Source organism: Plecotus auritus, assembly GCF_963455305.1.
Source record: "Plecotus auritus genome assembly, chromosome: 6".
Taxonomy (NCBI): Eukaryota; Metazoa; Chordata; class Mammalia; order Chiroptera; family Vespertilionidae; genus Plecotus; species Plecotus auritus.
This window is the reverse complement of record NC_137773.1, coordinates 90,097,762-90,110,881: the sequence shown is the minus strand read 5'-3', so window position 1 is coordinate 90,110,881 and position 13,120 is coordinate 90,097,762. Positions and strand designations below refer to the sequence as shown.

The 13,120-nt window shown below is 42.0% G+C and overlaps 1 pseudogene across 1 annotated transcript; it reads right to left on the bottom strand.

The window, feature by feature from the left end:
* Positions 1 to 313: 313 nt before the first annotated feature.
* Positions 314 to 9,346, bottom strand: LOC308251738 (tripartite motif-containing protein 60-like; annotated as a pseudogene). The gene is made up of 2 exons: positions 9,308 to 9,346; positions 314 to 3,237 (listed from the first exon to the last, which is right to left on the bottom strand). The product of its transcript is annotated as a tripartite motif-containing protein 60-like (transcript).
* Between the last annotated feature and the right edge of the window lie 3,774 nt (positions 9,347 to 13,120).

The window sequence follows — 13,120 nt, the reverse complement described above, 5'->3', positions numbered from 1 at the left end:
AAAATGGAATAAGAGAAAAGTGTGTGTCTCTTCCTGGTATTGGCTTTCAATGCTCAGGGTGGCCCTTCAGTGCTCCCTCTTTTTCTAGTTGTAGTGACCGGTGCTGTGACAACACATGACTGAGGGAGCTAGATCCCTGGGTGGGTAATGGAGCAGCCTGCTGCTGGCCTACATTACACTTTACAAGAGTAAGCAACTGAGATTACCACCGCATCACATGGCTACTCTGATCAGTGCAGAGGTTCCTGGTACCTCAATGAAAGCTCTGCTGAGCATCTTCTCAAGATCTGGAGATAGACGAAGAGTACGAAGATATGCAAAGTAAAACTTTATTTCCAAATGTTGTAAACAATACACATACAGGCATACAAACAGAAGCATGTTCTCAAAGGTTGGAAATTTCACATAATGTCAAACACAAGTATGTGACGTTTTGAAGTCATACAGGGATTGGAAAAGGTAGGTTTACAGCCCTGGCTGGGTGGCTCAGTTTGTTGGAATGTGGTCTCCTACACCAAAAAACTAGCAGATTGTATTCCCTTTCAGGGCACATAGGTTTCAGGTTCGATCCGGTCAGGGCAAGTACAGGAAGTAACTGATTGGTGCTTCTCTCTCACATAGATGTTTCTCTTTCCCTCTCTCCCTTCCTCTCTATATCAATAAACATATCATCAGGTGAGGATTTAAAACAAAAGTATGTTTACAGTGGTTAATAAGCAAAATTTTATTCTTGTATTATTTGTTATTTATTACTGTATATATTTGTATCACTACTGTCAACCTGCTTTTGCTCTGCCCAGTACATGAACATTTTATAAAACATGAAACAAAAACAAGATAATTAGAATTCCCCCAAAAAATTATATAGAAACTAATTAAAAATAAATATGTGTTTCTTTTTAAAAATATATAAATTTTATTTATTTCAGAAAGGAAGAGAGAGATAGAAACATCAATGATGAGAGAGAATGATCCATTGGCTGCATCCTGCATGCCACCTACTGGGAATTGAGCCAGCAACCAGGGCATGTGCCCTGACCAAGAATCAGACCTTGATTTCTGGTTCATAGGTCAATGCTCAACCACTGAGCATCACTGGCTGGCCTAGAATGTGTTTCTTACCGAAACTCCTGACTTAGGTCAGTGAAATCTACAACACAGCCTCTACAGAACTCAGCAAATGCAGAACAAAGCTACAAGGACACCCTGGCCTAGGGAACCAGAGGAGGAAGCCCTGGTGGGGGTGCTTCATATCTGGAAAATCCTGCTCACAATGCCAATGGTGGTGACCAGCTTGCATAGCCAGGGTGGAAGCCATCCAAAATTGGCTTCAAATGTTCACACTGATGATAACTCACCACATACCAGAAGATTATGAAAAAGTTTATTACTCACATGATGAGTTTTGCGGGGAGAGTAGGGTGGATATTAGAGTAAGTCCCAAAATGACTGAGAGCACAGGGGAAAGGAACTAGCTTATGGCGTTCCTGGCGGTTACTGGGTGCTGTTGGTGGAAGCTTGCTTGATTGAAACGTTCCCCCTGCACCCAAGGATGGAGCACATGGACTTTCTCATCAGCTTTCCCAAGTGTAAGATCAGGGAGGAGAGAAGGGTGCATCCTAAAGGCTTTCAACATTCAAACATCAAAACTGAAATCAGTATATTTATTATAAGTATTCCCTTCAATAACAAGGGAAGAAACTAAGCACATACAAAATTTCTTCCAAATTTTTCATCACTAGACTCTGATGATACTGATTGCAAAAGATTCTGAAGAAGATGCACTGGAAAAATGAGGCTTAAGTTTCGCTGTAAATCTGTCAGTTATTCTATACAAGTATGACCAGTTATTCAAATTATAAAATGAAACCGCTCCCAATTCATAGTCCAGAAAAACGCCAATCTTTCACTCTCTTATAGGGGAAGGGCCAAAAGTATGAGTCCAGCATCCGTTGCTTGGGGATGGTGATATGGGAGTATTTCTAGGGAAAGATTCTTTACACACACCTAAGTAATATTAACCTATGCCTCCTATGTTTATCACCCAAAAATGCCTGCCAGAGCCAATCAGATCAGTGATTCTCTCTCATCATTGATGTTTCTCTCTCTCTCTCCCTCTCCCTTCCTCTCAGAAATAAATAAAAATATTTTTTAAAAAAAATGCCTGCCAGCATCTAATCCCTCTGCACTCAGGGCAGCTGAGTAAGAAGTCAGTGCTGGGGATTAGGAAGACCACCTGGTGTCCTAGAGGCCACAGTTTTGTTATCTCTTGAGATAATGAAACGTGGGTGGGCAGTTTCAGGATCCAGTGTCAAATCTACCTGAAACGTGCGGGACATTTTATGCAGGCCCAAATAGTTTGGGGGGAGAAAGCAACTCTCCTACTTTAATTTATATGAAAAGACGGCTGGGGTCTCTAGGTTTTCATAGGTATTACGGATACTTTCAATACTTGTGAGTAAATCCATGTCTGTCTGCAAACACTTCTCTGCTATTTCACTTAACAGATTGCATAGTCTGAACATGTGGTATGAAATTTGCCTTCCGTTTTCAATTAGTTTTTCTTCAACATCATTCTCTTCTATAAGTAGATCGTTATCAATATCATCTTGCTCTACCTCCCAGGAACATTTAAGTTCTTTACATTCATAGTCCAATTCCTCCCTCCATTTTTCCATCTTTCTCTTCATTTTCCAAGTATTTGCAACTTGGTTTCCATATACCTTTTCAGCATTTTCAAGGTGATTAGAGAGGGCCCCAATGTACCTTGTGAGCATCCTCTCTGTGACTAGCTGCAGCTTCCTCAATGGGTAGCAGGGGCTGATCCTGGTGGTCAGATGAGACCTTGCACTGGGAACACAACAGCTCCAGGTCCTTCTCACAGAACAGGCTCACAACCTCATGGTGCTTCTTACACAGGCGTATTTCTTCCTGCAATTTCCTCTTGGTCTCTTAAGTGGGGATCTCTTGAACAATCTCAGTCATGTGACATAATTGGGTGTTCTTCTTCAACTTCCTGTCAGGGCAGTGTTAGTGGCAATCAGGACAGGGAAAGGTGCCCTGTAGGCCTACCCAGCGATGGTGGATGCAGGAGTGACAGACCTTGTGCCCACACTCAGTTGTCACTGGGTCTCTCAGGTAATTCAGGCAGATGGGGCAGCATCTGACCAGCAAACCCTGAGAGACAGATGAAGGGATTACTCCAGCACGTTTGCTGTGAAAGAGAGGGCTAAGGGACTACCTGGCTAAAGGAATCAGAGAGCCTCAGTTGCCTGCCTTCTTAGGCTTTTATTGTAGCAGCAGTTTGAGATAAAGTTTATCTTTCAGATACAATCAGTAAGATAAGTAATATCGGGAGGACACATGTGTTTGTAGTGTCTTTTAGGCAAGGACACCCAAAGATTAAGTATAAGGATTCCAGTAAAACACCCAGGGGTCTGCACCTGCACAGACTTGTTTGGAAAGGTCAAGGATTAAGGGCACCACCTTTGGCACTCCCCTAAGTCAGAATTTCCATAAACAGGGTGGGCGGCCTTTCACACACTTCCCTTTTTTCAGAATGTCCTCCTTACTACCTTTCCAACTAATTCTCATACTTTCCCACATCTCCCCCTTTTTTGTTTTGCTGGGTATAGAAGACAGAGGGCTGCGGTGAACTTGTTGCCTGCAATGTTGGGTTCTACGAAGCTTGTTCACTGCTAAAATTTCTATTCTACAGACTATAAGGAAAAGAAAAAGAATTACTATGATGGCAATGGTTAGTCTGATTAGGTGCCAATTGATTTCAGGAAACCAGGTGGTGGGGTCTATCCAGTTTAAATGCTCCTTTACTGCATTCCAAGCAGTGGTTTGCTGTTTGTGCTCATTAATAACAAGTAGAGTCCTTTAGAATCAATTCTGTTGGAGTAAATCCAATCCTGCACTCCCAGTGGTAGCTGCTCAGAGGGAGTAGACAGTGGATTTCCCATCTGCCCTAGGAAGGTAATCCATGTCCCGGTTTGTTGCAAGGCCTGGCACTGGCCCCACTGAGCATTTCCCTGCAGTGGTGGTAAAGAATTTCCATGTTTGTCAAATTTTGATTTACATAGGTTGGCCCAAAGACAACCCTTATGGCAATGGGGACGAGTAGATGGGGGCTGAGAATTCTCAGAATGGGAGGTTGCTATTTTAGCTTGGCAATCCTTTTTAAAAGTTCCCACTTTTCCACATTGATAGCATTTGTAATCTGTTTTGCCCTTATTCCCTGCCTGGAGACCCATAGCCAACATTTGAGTCTGGTGGGTTTTCATTCCTACTAGCTGACAAGCCCTGATAAATTCCCCCACCATGGTGGCCTTTCCCATGAGGGGCTGCATAGCCTTTTTTTTTTTTTTAATATATTTCTTTATTGATTTAAGAGAGGAAGGGAGAGGGAGGAAGAGATAGAAACATCAATGATGAGAGAGAATCACTGATTGGCTGCCTTCTGCATGGCCCGAAACCCTGGCATGTGCCCTTGGCTGGAATCGAACCCAGGACCTTTCAGTTGGCAGGCCAACGCTCTATCCACTGAGCCAAACCGGCTAGGGCTGCATAGCCTTTTCATAATCGACTTTGGTGTTCTCATATGCCAGTTGTAACAAGAGAGTATCTACAGCCTATGACTGATCTGCCGTCGAATGGATTGGGTAAGGTGATCTACAAAGTCAATATAAGATTCCTGGGCCCCCTGCATAGGCTCCCAGGCCTGTTGTGCACAAAGAGAGGCTTGGGTAAACACTTCAGGGTGCAGATTCAATTGCTGTTGTACATTAACATATGGTCCCCGCCCCTGCAGCATTGGGGCTGTAATGTGACCAGCACCGGCTGGATTGTTTTGGTTAGTCTACTGTTCACAGATCTCATCATATTCTGCTCTCCATAATAAATATTGACTGGTGTCTAGTCATTTTAGCCAAAATCTGCATGTCCCAAGGCATCCTATGGTAATTTTCAGACAAGGCATGAAGGAGTCCTTTTGTAAATGGACTGTTAGCCCCATTTTCTCTAATACTTTTCCTTATTTCTTTAAAGGTATTAAAGGGGAGTGGCTCATGAATCCTATTACCTTGCTGATCTTTTATAAATGGGCAAGTCAAAAAAGCTCTCCTTCTAACATAGCTTGCCTGACACATGATCCCATAACTGAGGATCTAGTTCATGAGCCTTCCCACGCCTGAGACAGAGGACTGGGAAAGGGTTCCTCTGAAGGCAGGGCCCTAGGTATTACAGGCTCTACAGGCTCTACTTCAGGAGGAGGAGAGGGATGATAAATGCTCCTGGTGTTCTGTAGGCTTTTGATCCTCAATATGAAGTGGGCATAGTGCAACTCGAACAAGAGCCCACATAGGTAATAATGACAAGGGAACTCATTTTCCTTGGGCCTGATTTCTCTTTAAATTCCTACCTATTGCCCTAGCTAATTTGGTTCAGGGGATAGAGCGTCAGCCTGTGGACTGAAGGGTCCCAGATTCGATTTCAGTCAAGGGCACATGCCAGGTTGTGGGCTCAATCCCCAGTAGGGGGCATGCAGGAGGCAGCCAATCAATGATTCACTCTCATCATTAATGTTTCTATCTCTCTCTCCCTCTCTGTTCCTCTCTGAAATCAATAAAAATATTAAAACAAACAAACAAATAAATAAATAAATAAATTTCTACTTATTTGTTCCCATAGATTAAAGTCTAGTGTGCCAACATCAGGAAACCAAGGATTGTAAATTATAACAATCTGCAACAGGCCCTTTAATTGTTCTGTAACCGAGGTACCATTTGCTTTTAATAACTGCTTAAGTAACAAAGAAATCTGTTACTTGGTTGACAGCTGCTGTCCTATTGTGAAACCTTAGCTGAAAAGCATACCCTTGAACTTGGAAATCCCAGGCTCCAATGACTTACTGCACAGTGACTCTTCATTTTCTCACTCTTTATTTCCTAGGTTTCTACTGCATCTTGTTGCATTCCTTGGACCTCACACGGGGCGCCACTTTTCGGGGGCTGGCCAGCAGACCCTGAGTGATGGATGAATGATTACTCTGACATAGGATTGCTGTGAAAGAGAGGGCTAAGGGACTGCCTGGCTAAAGGAACCAGACAGCCTCAATCACCTGCCTCTGTAGGCTTTTTTTGTAACAGTGGTATGAGATAAAGTTTATCTTTTAGATGCAATAAGTAGGGTAAGTAATCTTGGGAGGACAAATATGTCTGCAGTGTCCTTTAAGCAAGGACACATACCAATTAAGCATAAAGATTCCAGTAATACAGCCAGGGGCTCAGACTTGTTTGGAGAAGTCAAGGCAGGGTCTACTGCCTTCAACAAAGTCCCCCTAGAGGCCCTTGGCCTTTTGGAGATTCCTCCTTACATCCTTTCCAACCATGTCCCATCCTTCCCCACAGGAATCTACAAGTGAGGGAGGGAATGGAGGTTAGTGGTCTGCTGGGTCAAAAGTAGATTCAGAATCAGAAGTGTTAGGGGTATGATGTTTTGTGTGAAGGAGAAGAATCTGATGGGTAGAGCAGGACTGACAGAGAGAGGGTGGAGACTGGAGGATGAAAAGGCCTGAACGTAGGGAAGCTCTAACCATTTTCCATTGCCGTGACAGCAATTATCTAAATTGTGCAATGTGTTAAAATTACAAGTGCTATCTCACTGTTTTTATTTCCATTTCCTTGATGACTAATGCTATCCTGCATTTTTTTTACATGCTCTCGACCATTTGCATATCTTCTTTGGCAAAATGTGTATGCAGATACTTTACCATATTTAGATTGATTTATTTCATTTTTAAGAATTAGGTTGTGCCCTCGCTGGTTTTGCTCAGTAGATAGTGTGTTGGCCTGCAAATTGAAGGGTCCCGGTTTGATTCCAGAGAGGGCACATGTCCAGGTTGAAGGCTCGATCCCCAGTACGGGGCGTGCAGAATGATACTCTCTCATCATTGATGTTTCTATCTCTCTCTTTCCCTCTCTTTTCCTCTCTGAAATCAATAAAAACATAAATAAAATAAAAGCTCTTGCACAAAATATGTTACTTTAAAAAAAAGAATTAGGTTGTAAGAGGTCTTTAGATATTTCAGATACAAGTTCTTTATCCGATATAGGATTTGCAAAATTTTCTTCCATTCTGTGGATTGTGTTTTCACTCTATTTCCCTAAAAATTTTACTTTAATTGTGGTAATATACACAGAGTAAAATGTACACTCTCACCATTTTAAGTGTGTAGTCAGGAGTGTAAAATGCATGGACATTGTGAAACTAATCTCCCGAATTGTTTTCATCTTGCAAAATGAAACTCGTTACTTCTTAGATGACAATTCCTCCTTCTCTCTTTACCCCAGGCACTGGCAACAAGCATTCTACTTTTGGTCTCTGTGAATTTGACTATTCTAGGTACCTCCTACAAGTGTAATCATAGTGCGTGATCTTTTGAGACAGGCTGAATTCACTTAGCACAATGTCCACAAGGATCATCTGTGTTGCAGCATGTCAGATTTGCTTTCTTTTCAAGCTGAATAATACTCCTGATGTGTGTATCCATTTTTAATGCATTCAACTGTTGACGAGAGGTTATTTACTTCTACCTTTTGGCTGTTGTGAATAATGCTAATATGAACATGAGTGAACATGTATGTTTCAGTCCCTGTTTTCTATTTTACTTCTAGTCTGAGAAGTAGAACTGCTCATCCGTTTGTAATTTTTAAGTCATTACTATGTTGCTTTTCATAGGAGTAGCACACCAGGTTCCAAAGAGTACCTGGTGTGCTACTCCTTGATGGTGTCCTTCCAACCGTAACTCATTGATTACCTGTTTCCCCCTCACTAAATGACCCTTGAAAAGGGGGCAGCCTGCGGACCTTGAGCCACAGGCAGGTGACCTTGGAGACCCAAGAAAAGTGGAAGCTGTTGCAAGACCATGGGAGATGTGGCTCATTTCTGACTCTTCCTGCAAGTACAGGGGGCGTGGCTCCAACAAAGGGACAGGACACCACCTCCTGCACCTGTGCACTTCTGGGAAGGGGGAAATCACTAGCATTTTGGGCCTCTTAGTGAGGTTTGGTGCTGCACTGCATTCTGGGACACAAGTGAGGCGAGAGTGACCCCAGGGGTGCTGAGATGTCATTTGCCACAGGCCATGGAGATGGAATTGTGGAGCGTTATTCCACAGAAGGCACCAGCTTTGGTGGGTGGGCTGCACACTATGGAGGTCGATCTGAGGTGAGGAGGCCAGGTGCGGTCAGCACATGCACTTGTGAAAACACAGGGGAGTGTGCACAGGACGCAGGGAAGGCTCTTTAGGGACCTGTAGGCTCCTGGGGGACTCCTAGAGGCTAGGAAAAGGCAGGGCATCCCCTTTGACATTGCTGGAGGATTGGAGACTGTTGTGAAATGTGCTTCCTGGCACGGGGGGGGGGGGGGGGGGGCGGTGTTCATGGGACAGTGGGGTTATAGTTTCAGGGGCGTGTTCTTCATGACATGGCTCTGGGTTCTGTCCCTGCTTCACCTCAGTCACCTAAGGCTACATTTTGCCAACATTGGTTGTCTTCCCAATCACTTAGGAAGAAATATGAACATTAAACTAAAGGGACCACTTGTGCTTATTTTGAAGGTAGATTTGGCTATTTCCACCTAACTGATCCCATGGCAGGAAATTGACAAAGTGGGACAGGTGTTGCATTTACACGTTTCCCAGAGAGCAGGCACAGAGTCAGCTTGAGATGGCAAATGTTAAGGACTGGAAAAGGCCTCAAGTCCTGCCCTGGGAAGACATGAGGCTGATGCCCAAGGATTAGGTTAGGACATTCCCAGGCTGACCTCCCTTGTGCAGACCAGTTAGATTCCCCATTTCAGATCATAGCATTTCCTGAATAGGACTCCAGAACCCTTGTGTCACCTCAAAGGTGGGTGCCAGGAGCCCTATCCCTGTCTCAGCAGTTGTGTGAATGAGGCAGAGGTTGCCCCAGAGGGTGTGTCCTAAAGTCAAATTCAGTATCAAGAACGTCCTGTTGTGGCCTGTGTTCTTCTCCAGACCACTCAGTTCTTCATCAGAAGGACACCAAGGTGGTGGAAGGAAGTGTTACACATGTAGAACAAGCTTACCATTTTTGTTGTTTTGTATTGTTTTTAATATTTGCACATACTGTTTAAAGAGTAGTTATGAGTTTTCATGAATGAATGCAGTTACACCACCGTCAAGACGGAAAGCACTGCATCAACCCAAAGGAACACAGTTGTTGTGGCTGTTTATACTGTATCCGTTTTTGAACACAGATTTGTTAGAGGTTCCTCCAACCCTGGAGCTTTTCCGGAATGTCATGCAGTGGATCACCATGTTGTCTTTTAAGTGCTGTTTAGAAACTTTGACACTGCATTTGCAAGGGTACAGAATTATACAAGTCTAGCAGCGTTCTGAGTGAAAGTTTTTGATATTGGACAATACGGCACACATTAGGACTTCAAAATGGAGATTCTACTATTATAAGTTATGTAAATCGGGACAAGATTTTTGCTTGCCTTTCTTCATTTGCATGGTGGGGGGAATGATGGGGGCAGGGGGTCATAGGAGATACCAATGATTATGAAATCATAAAATATCTACACCGCTAAGAAAACATAAATTAGCACTGAAAGGAGAAGAGGGACCAAGTCTGGATGTCCTTTGCTCTTCAAGGAAATAAAGGCAACACCTTTCCCTCCATGTTTCATAACAGCTCCTGGAAGTGTAAACATGGAAATGATCCCTGAAAACAGCAAAAATGAGCACAGACGACTTGGTGCCTTCTGCTGAAACAAAAAACTTTCAGCCACTCCTCTTATCAGAGGCACAGAAAGTGTCCCAGATTGAGGATATCAAATATACCTGCTTTGCTGATACTCTGCCTGCAGGTCACCTTAAACTTTCCTTAGATCATTATCTTCTGAACAGCAATGGCTTCCTGGTGTTTAAACCAGAAAACCACCTTAGACTTGCACAGGAATCACTGTACTTACAGAAAACCCATGACGGGTACAACTGTGCAGATGACCAGAACTTTCTTCAACTGGGAAGAACTCAAAAAAAGTTTCAAGGGGTACACAAATGTGTCACTCTGTTTGAATAGTGACAAAATGATATGCCATTTCAAAAGTGACTTTCAAATTATTTCCATTGGTTTTAAATAGAAACACCATGGCCTAAAGCAGTGAGAAGTCCCTCATGTTACACACCCATGCCCATATTCTTAATCAAGTAGCACATGCTCTGAAACATGGAACCATGTCTAGAGCTTTCTGGAAAACCATTGCTGTGAAACCAGGAAGGCAGAACTTTGGGGATGTTTGTCCATTGTTTAAATCCATGCTCTAGCAGATCCACAAGTCTTTAAGAAGTATTACATGCGAGGAAAGATGATCAATGATGATACCCCATTTACTGAGGCCCCTACCCTCCGTAAGGAAGATATGTAATCCACCCCCATTCCCAATTATCTCACCTGTCAGTGTTTGCATTTACTTTCAACTTCTTTTTCTTTTAAAAATATATACTAGTAAAATACATATTTTTTTGTTTTTTTTGAGAGGCAGAGTAAGATAGAAACATCAATGAGAATGAACATACATCAGCTGCCTCTTGCACACACCCTACTGGGGATTGAGCACCAGCCTGGGCATGTGCCCTGACCATCAATCAAACCATGACCTGGCAACAACTTCATTTTCGAAGACAGCAAAGCTTTTTTATTTAACCATTATCTCCTTTCCAACAAAAACATAAGCACCAGCAATGCAAGAAATTTTTTCTTTCATGCCTATATATCATGACCTGGACAGGTGTGCTAAATTGGGCATGTTTTCCATATAAATTGCCTGGCACGTGCAGGACGTTGACATTATGATCATGATTATACTTTCACCTTGGCCAGGCAACTCAGTTGATTAAAGCGTTGTCCCAATATGCCAAGCTCTGAGGGTTCATTCACAGGTCACACAAGAATCAACCCATGATTGCATAAATAACTGGAACAATAGATTGATGTTTCTCTTTTTGTCTCTCAAATCAACTTTTTTTAAAAGGTGGAAGGAAAGAGTGAAATTCTGTCAGCAAGAACAGCTTCTTGGAAGACAGTTCCTAACTTTGTTTTCTTGCTAGGTTTATGTTTTTTGACAATATTCCTAAATTTATAAACCTCAGTTGACTCATAAAGGAGTTAACAAGTTACATATCTTGTTAGGAAGTACGTGATTTTATAATATATGTGTATTATATATACTTCACTGAGGTACTTTTTGGAAAGGTGCCCAATACAGCAAAGTCAATATTTCAGGTTTTAGGTAACAAGAAAGGCAAACGCTGTTCGACAACTGGTTGCTGGCCTTGTATTCCCTGTGGAAAAGAAAATGTCACACGTCCATCATCACACAGAGCTACTCCATGACCACAATGAATCAAGACAAAAGCAAAGGCATTCATGACTGCACATGTGATCTAGGATAACAGGTTTCAAAGGAATAAAAATAATGAATATTGCTTTCCTCATTAATATGATTTGTGCTTCTTACAATTTCGGTTTACCATGATTTTTTCTGCCTTCTAAAGGAAAATGATTATCATTATGCAAGATAGAATGAAGTTCATTTCCTCCCAGAATTCAATGCAGAAAAATGTATTCCTTCCTTGAATGGAAATCAAATTGTTTATCACACGGCAAAATATAACAAGAAATCCTTTTAAGGCTGCTGTTACTGTTACATCCCAGGCACTTACAGTTTCTGATCATGCTTATTATTTCAATTCATTCCATTTCATTTCTCTTCTACTACAGATGTGAGTGTGTTAGTCTTTGGCTGGAGGGGACTAAAAAATACATGACTGAAGTTTTTAATACTTTGAACAAATAAGAAACTAGTCTGTGCCAAACGTTTTAAGTATAACAATAATAAAACATATGTTTTCCCTCGGGAAACCATGTCTGAATTTGTACACACATGATACTTGTGACTCAGAATGTATAATGATTAAATGGAAAAAATGACAAATTGATCTGAAAATACATAATTACTATGGGACAATTAAATAAATACATCCTCAGGAAATAACAAAACACCATAACATGTCTTAGCATAAGAGTGGTTGGGAAACAGTTAATATTTCATTAAAAATTATATAATCACTGCCCTAGACAGTTTGGCTTAGTGGATAGAGAGTAAGCCTGCGAACTAAAGGATCCCGGGTTGATTCCGGTCAAGGGAACATGCCCAGTTCCAAGCTCAATCCCCAGTAGAGAGTGTGCGGGAGGCAGCTGATGAATTATTCTCATCATTGATGTTTCTATCTCTCTCTCCCACTCCCTTGCTCTCTGAAAAAATTATTTTAAAAAATTAGATGTATTTATTAAGAAAAAATTCACATAATTTTAATCACATAAAACCCAAGATAACTGAAAACATTGAGAGATTAGGCTCAGCTCTGAGTGACAGCACACATCAGAGTCTGCCTGAAATGAGGAAAGTGACAATTCTCACATGGAAGGACTGGCTCAGAGCCCTCACTGCAGAGGGTGGTACAAGAACAAACTGTCATGGGGCTCCTTGGCACTGCACCATTGCAGCAGTCACATTGGGATCGGAATCACAGTCAGTAGTAGTACCAACAGGACAAGATGATTACCAGTCAAATTAGACCTCATGCAAATGTAATCTAGAGAACAGTGTGCACCCTTCAAAAAACAGCCTCAACCATGACAGTCTAAGTTTGTTGCCTGGTGGACACCTATGGGCTTGCAGGAAAAGCCGATCTATGCTGGACCTTTAATGCTGAATTGTGAACATCTGTAAAGCTTACACCCGACATCAAGGGAAATAAAGCAGTCGCTGGCGGTTTTGAGGATATTCTTGGCTGGCAGGGTAAAGATGAGAAAAACAAGCTAAAATATTCTCTTCTTAATGTGAACTTCATAGCAATTTAAAGAAACTAACAAAAAAAGAATGAGTACTGATAATGACCAAATATGTCAAAAGTTTATAGAACTTTTTCTTTCTTTCTTTTTTTAAGAAGGGAGAGGGAGAGAGTGAGAGAAACATCAATGATGAGAGAGAATCACCAATGAGCTGCCTCCTGCATATCCCC